A 14,220-nucleotide genomic window follows, 5' to 3' on the forward strand; every position below is an offset into this window, starting at 1 on the left:
ATCAGTAAGACAATTATGTCACCTGTCTAAGTATGTCTCTGTGCCCTTTCCAGGTAGAACCAAGTCTATGCTTTTTCTTCTGGCCTCTGTACTGGGCTTGTATCCAGCCTGACCCATGTTCCCTTAATCTAGAAGGCTTGCATCCAACTGTGAAGTTCATTGAATGTCTATCATGTGCCAAGCACTGTGTTAAGTGCTACTTGAGTCACGATGAGGCCAAAAAAAAAAAAAAAAAAGTTCGTCGTTGAAACCAGAATCTACAGGACTAGATGACAAAAATTTAATTTTGCTCATCTAAATGTGGGGCTGGAAAAAATGGCTCCAGTGATTAAAGCATTTGTCCTGCAAGCGCAAAATTCTTAATTTTTGAAACCTTAGAATCCATATAAATCTGGCCTTAGCAGTGCCTGTATACATTCTAACTGTATATAATCTAAGCACTCACTCAGAGTTGAGTCCCCAGAAATCCACAGCTACGACCAACAAAAAGAGAGACCCTATCACTAGGTAAAAGGCAAGGACTGACACTGGAGGTTACTCTCTGACCTCTGCACTTGTGCTGTGGTATATGTGTGTGGCTATCCTCAAACACAAGAATGCACACACACACACACACATGCTCACAATCACACACACTAAGTAAAAATTTAAATGTGGAATTGCAGCTACAATGGGCTCTAAAACGTGTGGATGTACCTTTTTGTAGTTGGGTATGAACCTGTCTGTGGTGTGGGAAAGGTAACCACAGAAGCAGGATGGTTTCAGCTGGAATGTGACAGAGAAGACTTATTTGTAAGACTAAGAGGAAGAAGGGTGATGTACTAGTCTTAGAATGAAAGGCACGTTGGGCTTCCAGTTCCCAGCCTGCCTTAGCCAGAACAATGTTAATGCTGTTGGAACTCCAGCTTTAAGGCAGTGGATCAAGGGCCATATTCCTTGAGGCCACTGTATACAGAAATGATCCATTGAACTGGAGTCTTTGGAGTAGCCACAGTCTATTAAAAATCCAGTAGGGCTGGAAACAAATCTCACCATATGCTAGGTGGAAGCATAACATTAACTTTAACTCCAGTGTAGTGAAATCTTCCATGTGTAACATCTGCAATTTGCCAAGGGCTTTCAAACATGTCATACTTCACAAATGTCACTGTCCCATGACACAGTTTCATGACTTCATGCCATTGTACATACTTCTCTTTGCCCTTAAAGTTTCCACATAGAGCCTGAGTGTTTAGTTATTTCGCTTCAAATGCAAATATCTGAGTGAACTTTTCATTCAATTCTCAGCATACTCTTATTAGTTCTTACATGGTCCCTCTTTTCTTCATATTATTGTGTGTTATTTGTATTCATTCTTCTTGTTCTCCTCTCTCATTCCTCTAGAAACCAATTGTAATGTTTGATATATCGTTAATAGTTTAAGATAGTGTTTTTAAGGACAGATTGTCTTGTAGGGCAGGCTGGCCAGAACTCAGTATGTAGTAGGGGCTGTTATTGGATTCCCTATCCTTCTTTCTCCACTTCTAGAGTGCTGGGATAAAAGGCATGCATCACCAAGCCTGCCACATAATAGATACCATTCGTGTATAACTTGTACATTTACAGAGATGCTACTAGACTGTAAACCTGTTTCCCACGGTTAGCATTAAAATTTTATTTAACAATTTTCTTTTGAGACAGGGTTTCACTAATTAACCTTGGCTGGCCTCAAATTCACAATAATCTGTTTGACCTTGCCACCCCAGTGCTGGGAGTAAAGGCATGTGCCACCATTTCCAGGGTCATGAAAACTCTTGTGATTCTCCTCACACCCCTTGGAATGAACTTTGTGTATGTGCTCTTACAGACTTCTGCATGTACTTCCTGTTTCCTTTTTTGTACTGCTTATGCATCAGGTACTGAATGCTTACTATTTACTAAATAAAATGCTTACTATTTTACTGCCCTATATATGGAACTAGAATTATTTATTTACATTTATTCACTGGGCTGTTACTACTATCTAGGCAGAAACTTGTCTTCCTTGCCCTTGTACTTTAGGGAGATGAAATGTTTGTTATTTCCTCACTACTTGGATATGTTATGGCTTTGTCTTCTTTTTTCTTTTTTTATTTCTGAGATTGAGTTGTACCCTACAGCTCTCACTGGGATTTTCCCTTCTTGACGTGTTGTCTCAATCAGTCTCACTCTGATGCCTTGATTTTGAAATTCCCCCTTGCAAGACAGTTTAGCCCTAATTATGATCCTTCTCTTACCTCTCTGGTCTTAATGACCTGAGTTGTGCAAACTGTGTCATTTTGACTTAGATTTCTCTCAGACCCAATCACACACCAAATTCTTCCAGAGTTGAGAATCTATTTCTTACTAAATGCACATTCTCCAAGTTTCATTCTTTCACCTGGTTTCCTGGAACCTTTTTTATCTTCTTTTTATTAATTTACCAGATGAAACAATACTCCTGCTTATGTGTCATATCTGTCACTCTGCCATTCAAAACACACCAATGGGTCCCACATAAAATTTCTTTGGTAAAACCTAAAGTTATTATTTATTCAAGTATTCTACATAATCTGATACCTTTTATCCCTTCCTTCTTACATGCTAAATTTCACTGCCTAGCTATGACATGTTTTCTGGTGTCTTGAAAATACCAGGCAAGTTATTAGCCTTTTTTTTTCTCTAGAACGTAAACTTAACAAGAAAAAAAAAACCTGCTTGTGTCACCAATGTCTGGAACATAGTAGATGGTCTTTAAATATTTATTGAATGAATGAGTAAGCGAATGAATGAATACATAATCAAGACTCGGCATGAATTAAAATTGCTCCCATACCTATATTTCAGAACTTTTGCCCCTCCCTGTAGTAAGGGCTGTGGGCCTCTTCCCACAGCCTGGTTCCTGGCTGCCTGGCTAGCTTATACCCCAAAATAACAACACACAAATTGTATTCTTTTAAACACTGCTTGGCCCATTATATCTAGCCTTTTCTCGGCTAACTCTCGCACCTGGACTAGCCCATTTCTAATAATGTGTGTAGCACCCCAAGGTGTGCTTACTGGGAAGATTCTAGCCTACGTCCATCCTGGGTCGGAGCTTCATCGCGTCTGCTCCAGAGAGCAGAGCTATCGAGTCTGAGCTCACTTCCTCTTCCTCCCAGCATTCTGTTCTGTTTACTCCACCCACCTATGTTCTAACCTATAAAATGGGCCAAGGCAGTTTCTTTATTAGCCAATGACCTCCCTCCATCACCTCCCCACTTTGGCCCCTATCTTCCATTAAATAAGTGTCTGTTTTCTCTGCATTGATTTCATTTATATTTCATGGGTTTGTAACTTGAGTCCCCTACGCCTTTTTCATTTCTCAATCCCAGTTGAAATGTCTTCTGTTTTTTTCAAATCTGGAAATCTTTTTAAAAAATATTTATTTATTTATTATGTATTCAATATTCTGTCTGTGTGTATGTCTGCAGGCCAGAAGAGGACACCAGACCTCATTACAGATGGTTGTGAGCCACCATGTGGTTGCTGGGAACTGAACTCAGGACCTTTGGAAGAGCAGGCAATGCTCTTAACCACTGAGTCATCTATCCAGCCCCAAATCTGGAAATCTTATGTGTCCTTAAGACACTGTTAAAGTCTGACTTCTTGCATGTCATTTTCTCTGAACATGTCACCTTGCTTGACCCCCTCCTTTGAAATAAATATCCAAAAAATATATAATGAATGCAATGCTTTAGATTTACAGAAAATTGAGCAGATTGTTCAGAGTTCTAATCTTCTCCCTCCATGCCCTTGCATAATTCGTTTTATTCTTAATATATTCCAGTAGCATGAGAGCATTCATTATAACGGATACAATCATTAATGAAAATCTATAATTTACATTGATGTTCACTGTATGTGTTACACAGTTCTTTGACTTTTGACAAACCTATAAATTATCCACCATGATATTATCATACAAATTAGTTACATTACCAAAATTTTTCCATGTTATGTTTATTATACTGCACACAACTATTAACTACTAACAGTTTTACTGTCTGTTTAGTTTCACCCGTTTATGTACTTTCTTGTAAAGTTTTTTTTTTTTTTTTTTTTTTTTTTTGCGAGGGAGATTGTTTCTCCTCATCTGGGTAGATAAGAAGACATGTGGTTACACATTCATACAGCAAAACAATCTTTGAATTTGAACCAGTTGCTGAAAGCTCTTTCAAAGTGGCTTCGAAAGAGTTAATAGGTAAGAATTCCCATTGTTCCCTTTCATTTTTTAATAATGTATGTTTTCGTAGGTTTTGCCATCTATGAATCTATTTTAATAGGATGTGCGCAGAAATGTTTTAACATTTTATTAGCTCAATTTTATATGGTGTTTTAGAAACATACACACACATACACATGTATGTCTTTGTATGGCTATGTGCACGAGTGCAGGTGCCCACAGAGGCCAAAGGCATCAGATCCTCCTGGAGCTGGAGTTACAGGATGTTGAGTCTTCAACATGGATGGTAAGGACTGAGTTCAGTTCCTCTGCAAAAGAAGTATGCACTTTTAACCTTTGACCCCTTTCTACAACTCCTTTGAGTTTCTTAGTTGCTATAAATCGTAACATGCTAAGGTAAAAAAAAATTAGCATTGGAGGAAATCAGGGTGGGTGTAAATGGGAACTGTATTGTTTCCTTGTTGTTGCTGTTGTTTTTCAATTGATTTTTTCCAAATAAATTATTTATTAACAATTAATATAAAGCTAGTGTTGTACCACAGTTAATGGAACTCTTGTTACTATGCACAAAACCCAGGATTTGGTCCCCAACACTACATACAATCAGGGTTTATGATGCATACCTCAAAACCCAGCTCAACATGGAGGTACAAGCAGAAGGATCAGATGTTCAAGAACATCCTAGGCTTCATAATGAGTTCCGGTTCAACAGGAGCAGACCTTATTTTTTTCCAAACAAGGTAATGTGTGCTATAGAAAAACATTAAATGGTAATATATTTGTCAGTGGCGCACCTTGAAGACAGAGACAGTGCAGCTGTGTCTCATTTGGAAGCAGTAACAGAGTTTTAGAGATAGGAAAAATCAAAATAGGGACAAGGAAATTGAGAATACCACTAGAGGAGAAGACATTAAGAATTATTAGGGGATTGTTCAGAATTAGTTTTAAGAAATGGAAGAGATCACCACCATTTCCTCTGAATTATATGGGATGGCACATGGTCAGAGAAATACAATTATAGTGCTGATATTGTGGCTTATTTTTACATCTAGGCATCTAGGTTGATATGATTGAGAATAAGTATACACAAGAATTTATTTCACTAAGCCTTGCAGAAGAATTGATTGCTATTTGATGGCTTCCTTTAGTAGTGAAACCTAACTTAAGAATGCTGACTGAAGTACAATATAATAAAGAACAGAAGGAAATGAAAGTCAGTTTTGCTTGAGAGATTTATTATTGATTATGTTTTTGCCTGGTAAATGGTAATTTTGTCTTATAAATAAGAAAATAATAATGTGCACTTTGATCAGACTATTATTATTCATAGAAACTGACCAATTAATTATTCAAAAGAAATTAATTCTTCAAAATTAAGGCTGTGAGCTGGTGTTAATCTGATCACTGACAGTTTGGTCTTCCGCAAAAGCTATATAAATACTAAAAATGGAACAAATCTGTAGCTTTTTAAAACCAGGATATTCTTTATGGCAATAAATTTGTGAAAATGCTTCTAATAAACCTGGAGGGAAAATTGCACAGGGTTTTTAAATTCAAAGGCAATTTATGTTTAAAATACAAGAATCTTTAATATTTGTGCATTACAAAGTTTTGCAAGTGAAAAGAGATACTCTGGACACATAGTTCTCAATTATAATCTCTCTACTTCTTTTGAGGAAAACATGTTGGGACCTCCAGTTGTTGGAGCCTTGGAGCAAGCTGATAGAGAATTGTCTCCTTCATGAGCGACAGGAATATATGGAAAAGAGCATCCTGGATCATTGGGCTGAGGGAGAGACTACAGTACAGATTTTTCTGGGAAAACCGTGATTATCAAAATGAGAGAAAGGTGTGGTGGTTAGTTTTTGTCACCTTGACATAAACTAGAGTCACCTGGGAGGAGGGGCCCTCAACTGAGGTATTACCTTTGTTGGATTGCCTGTAAGCAAGTAATGATTGGTGTGGGACTGTGCATCCCAGTGAGAGTGGTGTCACCCCTGGGTAGGTAGTGCTATATTACATTTAAAAAAAAACTGAACAAGCCATGGGGGCACAAGCTGCTAAGCAACATTCCTCGACAATCTCTGCTACAATTACTACCTCTAGGTTCCTGTCTTGAATTCCTGTCCTGGCTTCCCTCAGGTGGGCTGAGCTGAAAGTGTTAAGCCAGATAAACCACTTCCTCCTTCAAGTAGCATGTGGTTGGAGGTTTTTTTTTTTCATAGCAATAGAAAGCAAACACAGGAGGTATGTGTAGTTTCTACTTGACTGTCTCTTTCTATACTGTTGTTTTGCAGGGAGTCTTCTCGTTAGCCTCTACCTCGCTCAGTCTGAAGTTACCTTAAATTATGGTTTTCTAAAGACTAGAACTGAAGCTCCAAAGTGAAGTCACTGCAGCAGTACAAACAACCACATCACAGATTCTACAGCTGTAAAGAAGGTTCATTTGACACAACCTGATAACTTAAATTGCTCGAGGTGTGGAATATTTGGAACAGAAAGGAGCATAGAACATTTGAGAGAATGTGAGGGCAACAAAAAGGATAATAGCCAAAAATAAAGGAAAAACTGTCACGATTGAGATTCATATATTATAACCTAAAGCCTAACTGAAAATATAAAACACAGAGATGAAAAGCATGGTTAATAACAATATTTGGATGGGATATATGGAAAATTCAATAGGAAAATTGATGTTAATTCTGGGAGATGAAAAATAAGTAGAGAGTAAATTATAAGGAAATAATAGAATAAATTCATCTAAGAAGTAATGATCTGAGCCTATAGATAAAAGATACATTGCAATTTCATTATTGGATTGGGAAAATGAGTTATGGAGACAAGCTAGGCTTCTAAGACAACAAAAAGTTGGTATGGGGAGGAACTTCTTTACTGCAGTTAATTATGCTATTTGAAAAACCAGAAGAGTGCTATTTTTGTAGACACCATCCCAAAAGAAAACATCCAGATTACTAAAATTTTCCAGGCGATGATAATGCAAGCCTGAGATTAGAAAGACAGTTCTAGATGAAGCCGTTAATCAGGTGCTTTCTCTGATCTTCATAGAAAGCACTGCTTACAGAAATATTCTCAGAGGTACCATAGTGTCCATGACAAAACAAGGCCAAGAAAAATGATGCCCCTATTCTCATACTGTAGTAAAGATTGCTGTTTTTGTCAACTCTTACTAGTTCTTTATAGTTACAGAAATATGGTAATAATAACCTATTTTGTAGTCAATTATTGTCTCTCCCACCTCTTCTCTCTCTTTCTGTGTGTATGTGCATGCACACGTGCTTGCCTCTATGCACAAATGTACAGTCATAGATGTATGAATAAATGTGGAGGACAGAGTTTGATGCCAATTGTTTTCCTCAATTGCTCTCAACCTTCTCATTTTGGGTAAGAGTTTGTCCATTACTCTGGACCTCACAGGCTAGCTGGACAAAGATCCTTAACAATTCACCTGCCTTTGATCCTTAACCCCCAACCCTGGGGTTATTGGGACTTATGGGTACACTTTGCCAACTCATACATCTTCCCAACCACTCCTATTTGTGTGTGTGTTTGTGTGTTTTGATTTTTGAGACAAGATCTTCTTAAGTTGCTTTGGCTGGCCTGGAACTTACTTTGTAGATCAATCTGGCCTGGAACTCATAGATATCCACCTACCTCTGTCTCCATAGTGCTGGGATTAAAGGTGTGCACCAGCAGGCCTGACTTACTTCTATTTTTATTTTTATTTTTTGTGTCTATGGGTGCTTTGTCTGAATGTATGCCTGTGTACTATGTGCATGCACAGTGCTCATGAAGACTATAAGATGGCATTGGATTCCCTGGAACTGGATTTACAAACATCTGTGTGGTGAGTCACCATACAGATGCTGGGACCTGAAACTGAGTTCTTTAGAAGAGACCCATCTTTCCATGGACCCATCTTTCCAGCCCCTATGTTTCTATTCTTAACACCAGAATGGAATTTGATCCCTGAAGCAGGGAGTAATATGCTCTTTAGGCAGAGGCCTATGTAGGTGTCTTAAGTAGATAGCTCATCACCTAATACCTTAGCAACTGATCAGGACCCCAGTGAATAAGCAATTAGGACAGTTTTTGGATGGTGTTTCTGACAACTAGAGGCTTGAAGAACTGGGAAGGGGTGACAGAGAGATGAAAAATCTTTGAATTCCATGGGGCTGATGCTCATAGAAATGGCATGGAACATGGAGATTACAGAAGCAAAATAATTTTATTTTTTATTGTTTAAAATAATTTTCAATTTAAATATATTTTCATCATATTCCTCTCCTTCATCAAGTTTTTCCAGATCCTCTCCTCATTCCTACCTGTTCAACTGTAAGTTCTTTCTCAAAAACGACCTAATACAAAAATAGAATCCCCCAAAACCAAGAAAACAAAATAGAAAAACATTCAAACAGAAAAAATAGCCACCAATCTGTAAACAAATAAAATCACACAGACACAAAAACTGTGGAGTCCATTATATGTTGGTTAACTATTCATGAACATGAGACCAGTCCTGGGGTGGTTGATATGTACAGTGCCACTGTATTGGAAAATGCTAAATTTTACTTTCTGTGGTATACATACATATTTCTGTGGTTTAGTTATTACCCTTTACCTCAGTAAGTAAGTATCCTTTCATTTATTCATTTGTTCAGTTATTTAAAATACTAAAAAATAAGCAATAATAAGCTAAAAGAAAAAATATCACATTAAAGTTGTACAGGACAAACCAACAGAAGGAAAAGACCCCAAGAGAAGGCACAAGTATGAGAGATCCATTCATTCACATACTCAGGAGTCCCATAAAAATGCTGCATTAGCAGCCATAATATATATGTTAAGAAATAGGTGCAAATCAATGCAGGTCCTTTCCTATGATTGCTACTTCAGTCTCTGTGATTTCACATGAGCTTTGCTCACTTGATTCAGAGAGTCTGGTTCTCCTGGTGGCCTCCATCCCCCTTGGCTCTTATAATGTTTCTGCCTCCTATTGTACAAGGTTCCTTGAGCTCTGAGAAGAGGAATTTGATGGAGACAGTCCATTATTTGGGCTGAGCTGAGTATTCTAAGATCTCTCATTCAAAAGTAGAAGATTTAAATAGTCATGCTTCTAAATGTGAGCTATTATAATTGCAATGCTAATAAAGTTTTGAAACCTTTGTTTTTAATGATTTTCCCAGAAAAAAGAGGCTAAAAAGGAAATTGGATCCAAGTTAAAGATTTTTGTTGAGAATCTCTCTATTCAAATAATATTTGCTGTGGAACAGTGGTTTTACCCTGAAACATCTGTTTCTTGTACTTGTTTAATAAAACGCTGACTAGCTGGTAGCCAGGCAGGAAGTATAGGTGGGGTGACCAGGCAGGAAGTAGAGGCGGGGCAATGAGAACAGGAGAATTCTGGGAAGAGGATTCTGCAGTCTGAACTTGTGACCTAGCCACAGAAGAAGCAAAATGTGACTGCCTTGCTGAATAAGGTACCGAGCCACATGGCTAACATAGACAAGAATAATGGGCTAATATAAGTTATAAGCATTAATAAGAAATCTGAGCTACTAGGCCAATCAGTTTTTTAATTAGTGTAGACCTCTGTGTGTTTCTTTTGGACTTAATGACTGCGGGAACCAGGCAGGACAGAAACCTTGACAACATATATTACTATTTTTGATTTTCAAGGCAACCTGAATCTTTGAGTGCTGATTCATAATCTGTACTTTGTAAGCATCAACAAGTCAGACTTATTTCTGTATAGAATAGAACCCTATAAAATACATGTGGATGAGATATAAATTTCCACTCATTAATTTACCAAAATAATTTCTGTGTGAGTTCTTATAAAGTCAATTAATCAATTCAGATATTCTGGGAAGGTAAATCAGACAGTGTTTAGATCATTTATGAGCCTGAGAAATTGCTCTCTAAGTTTCAGCATTTCTAGAATGTTCTATTCATCCTGTGTATAATGAACTGAAATGGTTTTGATTCTTAAAGGTATTTCTTTATCTTTTAACTTTAGACAATTAAAATAAAATGTTCAATGATTTTATTTAAAACTGAGTTGGGTATAACTGACAGTGAGGCATGGGGAAATTCTAAGTCCAGATAATTGTTGCTGAATAGTTCCTTTCCAAGGCCACATTTGGGAAAAATAATCTTTTCTTTTCTTTTCTTTTCTTTCTTTTTTTTTTTTGCTTTAACATCTTGCCTGTAGGTTATCATTTCTAAATGAAAAAATGGAGAATTTTGACTGTATCTTTGACCAAAGTAGGAGAACTCTTGATTAGAAACAACAGGAAGGAGTTAAATGGACACAACTGGACTAGAGGGAAATCTATTGTATTGACAGTGTGATAGTAGTTCTGGGATTGAATACACAGCAGAGGCATAAACTCAGCAAGGAATCCGAAATTCCCTGTTTTCCTCCCCTGCCAAGTCACAATGTACTCCTCCCAGATGTGGAGTAAGAAGCAGCTATAATGATAGATACTATGATTCAGATGGATGATGGACTTCAGATAAAAACAGATGGAGGAGACACTGCACTACCCACTTCTTCCTGGACTTAGAAAATAGCCTTAGCAGAGGAACAGTGAGGACTTAGAATTTGATAAAACATGAAAACAGTTCAGAAAATGAACTGTAGGAGACAGGTTCAACTGAGTTTTTTTCCTAAGATACAGTGCAGCTGCAAAGAGGTGAAAATTAGATGCGCACGACAGGTACCATCAGCCTTAACAAAAAAATTTATCTGAAGCAATGAGGTTCTTGAACAAGATATTCTAGTATTTCTCGTATCCTAGTCTGAATAAGTATTTCATCTTCTAGTTAACCTTTTACAATTCCAGTAAAACCATATTCCATAGTTGAAGATACTTATGGTTTGTGTTTACCAGAATATTTAAAATTATTTTCCTCTGTCTTTTTTTAAAAAATGAGCTAAGATTTGTTCACAGTGAACTTACTGTTTTTAGCACATGGTTCTTAGAATTTTGAAAATTGACCACTATTTGCTGTGGGAAAATGGTCTTGTATCCTGTCACTTGTATGATTTTAATAAAATGCTGATTGGCCAGTTGCCAGGCAGGAAGTAGAGGCAGGGTGACAAGAACAGGAGAATTCGACGAAGAGGAAAGTTTCACTTTACAGTTATCACCCAGATGTAGTTGAAGCTAGATGAGCATGCCTCATTGAGAAAAGGTACCAAGCCAGGTGGCTAACACAGACAAGAATTATGGGTTGATTTCAATTGTAAGAGCTAGTTAATAATAAGCCTGAGCTAATAGACCAAACAGTTTATAATTAATATAAGCCTCTGTGTGTTTCTTTGGGACTGAACAGCTGCAGGATAAGGTCGGATAGAAACTTCCATATACACATGTTGATGGAAGTAACATTTAATATCTGACTCAAATAAAAAGTAAAGAAATACCTTTGTCAGAAGAAAGAGACAAAGTGAGATAAAATGCAAAATAAAAATTTATATAAATCATGGTAGAAATAAAAATCTACAAATATTCAACTTCATAGTATATTTGAGTGGATGGATCATTTCCATTAGAATACAATACAGTCCCCCAGAAGATTCAGAAGTTGTCCTATCAGAGTTGTTTATTCACTGCCAAGATATACAATTTCTCTTGGAATTCCAAAGAACTCTGAATGATTTGTTCTGTAACAGAAGGCGATATGCAAGTGTGGCAGATGGCAGAGAACATTTGTAATGATGAAGACCCTGAAGGAAATGTGAATCCAGAAGTACAATGATTCTAGCTATGTCTGCATTTGTGATTTTAGATTCTTCTTAATTTCCTCTGAAACCTGCAATGGATGTAACACTAATTTGAGATATAGACCTTGACCTTGTTTAGCTATCTCACTACAATAGTTGACACCAATGATACTATGAGCCTACACAGTGTGTTTTCTATATTTTAATTAGTGACAACTTAATTCTACTAAGATACAATCTGTATTTTCTTAAGGAAATTTCTAGTAACAAAACCTAGGTCTAAAGTAGCTTTAGAAATGAGGCATATTATGTATACTTATTTTCCTTTTTAAGTTATATCCCCAAGTTTTTAGACTCTCAAGTAAAGACCACAGTGAATAAAGAATCCATCCAAGCGAGGTAGGTGTCTGAGCCCCGAAGTATAAATATTGCAAGATGTCATTTTTATTCAAGAATGTGGGGAAATTCAAGTTATATAGATTCCTACTTGAAGATCCTCATGCTTGACATTCCAGGATGCACATTGTAAACCAGCCTTCTCTTGTGTTTTTTTCAGTTAAGGCTACATGTTCCTCCTTCCCCAAATATTTTTGCTTGTTGGTTTGTTAGTGTATTTGTTTGTTTGTTTCCATTTCTCTTTTTTTCTGAAAAATGACTTTGTTCTGATTTTTTTTAATTTTGTGACAACCAAGTGGTAGAGAAGTATGTGTTTTACCTACCAGTTGAATCATAGGTGAACTGTCAAATATTTGTTTTTAAAATAAACACATGATAAGATTTGCTTTTAATAGTTAGTCTTTGACTATTACAGTTTTATACCATCTCAAGTGACCATTGCAGTTTGATACCATCTCGGTCTTGGTTGACCTATCTCACCATCAGGCTTGTTACTTTGCTTGACTATGCAAATTCTTAGAATGAAATGCTTTTGTTTTCTACATAAGAAGTTATACTGTGCTTTAAATATTTTGAAGTTTTCCATTTTCATGTGAAATTTATGATCTACTATCTACTGCTTTTTAAATATAGGGCATATCATAGGGTATCTCATTATCTCAGCAGTATCCATTGAGTAATCTACCCTAGTACTACTTACTGACTTAAGTGGTAGTCCTTACCATTACTGATGTGTAAAATTTCTGTATATTCATAAGTCTATTTTTCTATACTATGTTCCACTTGATTTTCTGTTCCTTGTCCCTATTCCAGACATATCGCATTCATTGAAGATGACTTGCTGAGTAAAGGACCTGATTTCAGATCTGTAGCACCCATACAAATAAAATCCAGGCATGCCAGTACGTGATTGACCCAACACTAGAGCACTTTGTCTGTCTTCTTGCCTGTTTGTCTGTCTGTCTATCTGTCTCTGTCTCTGTCTTTGTCTCTCTCTGACACACACATGCAGACATATGCACACAAAGACATCTGTTGGGGCTTTAGTTAGAATTACATTTTATTACATACTACTAGACAATAAACAAGGAATCCCTTTCCATTTTGGCATATTTTAATGCCTAAAGGATGTTAGGACTAATTACAGCACAGTATTGAACTATGTAGAATTATATCTGCACAGATTACATACCAAAATGTAGACCCTGCTCATGTGCCCTCTTCATGGAGTCACTATGCTTCTATTTGCATTTTGTTTGCAATATTCTCAATCATTAGAACTTCCAACACAGTATTGAAAGTTGTCTAGGTAACTAGAAGAAAACGAGAACTAACAAAAGTTCAAAAGTCAAGAAGATGGATGAGGCACAGAAGGGATCATGTGAATTAAATGTTTACCTTTCCTATCAGAGCCATGAGGATTTTGCCATATTAAAAATTAATAGAAGCATAAGTATCCTCTACATTTGTAAAGAGTGCAAAAAGAAAAACAGGATTGGTTTGGAATAATATACTTAAGATTTGAGAAATTTGAGGTCTGTGGCTTTTTGTCAAAGGATTTTCTATACCTTTGACTTGATATCATTAGATAATTACTCTAACAAAATAAAAATGAAAATAGTCAGAGAAAGCTGCTTTTGTTGTGTACTGTGATAAACTACTAAGTCTGAATTATTATAGTCTGCTCTTGGATGATTTGACAGAAAAAAATGTGATAGCTTTTTAAAAATTACCCTTAAATTTACTTATTTTGTGTTGCAGTGTGTGTGTGTGTGTGTCTCTCTCTCTGTGTCTGTGTGTGTGTGTGTGTGTGTGTGTGTGTGTGTGTGAAAAGACTCCATGGACACATATG

This window comes from Microtus oregoni, unplaced genomic scaffold (assembly GCF_018167655.1).
Source record: "Microtus oregoni isolate MIOR12 unplaced genomic scaffold, Mior012 000052F_ref0000163, whole genome shotgun sequence".
Taxonomy (NCBI): Eukaryota; Metazoa; Chordata; class Mammalia; order Rodentia; family Cricetidae; genus Microtus; species Microtus oregoni.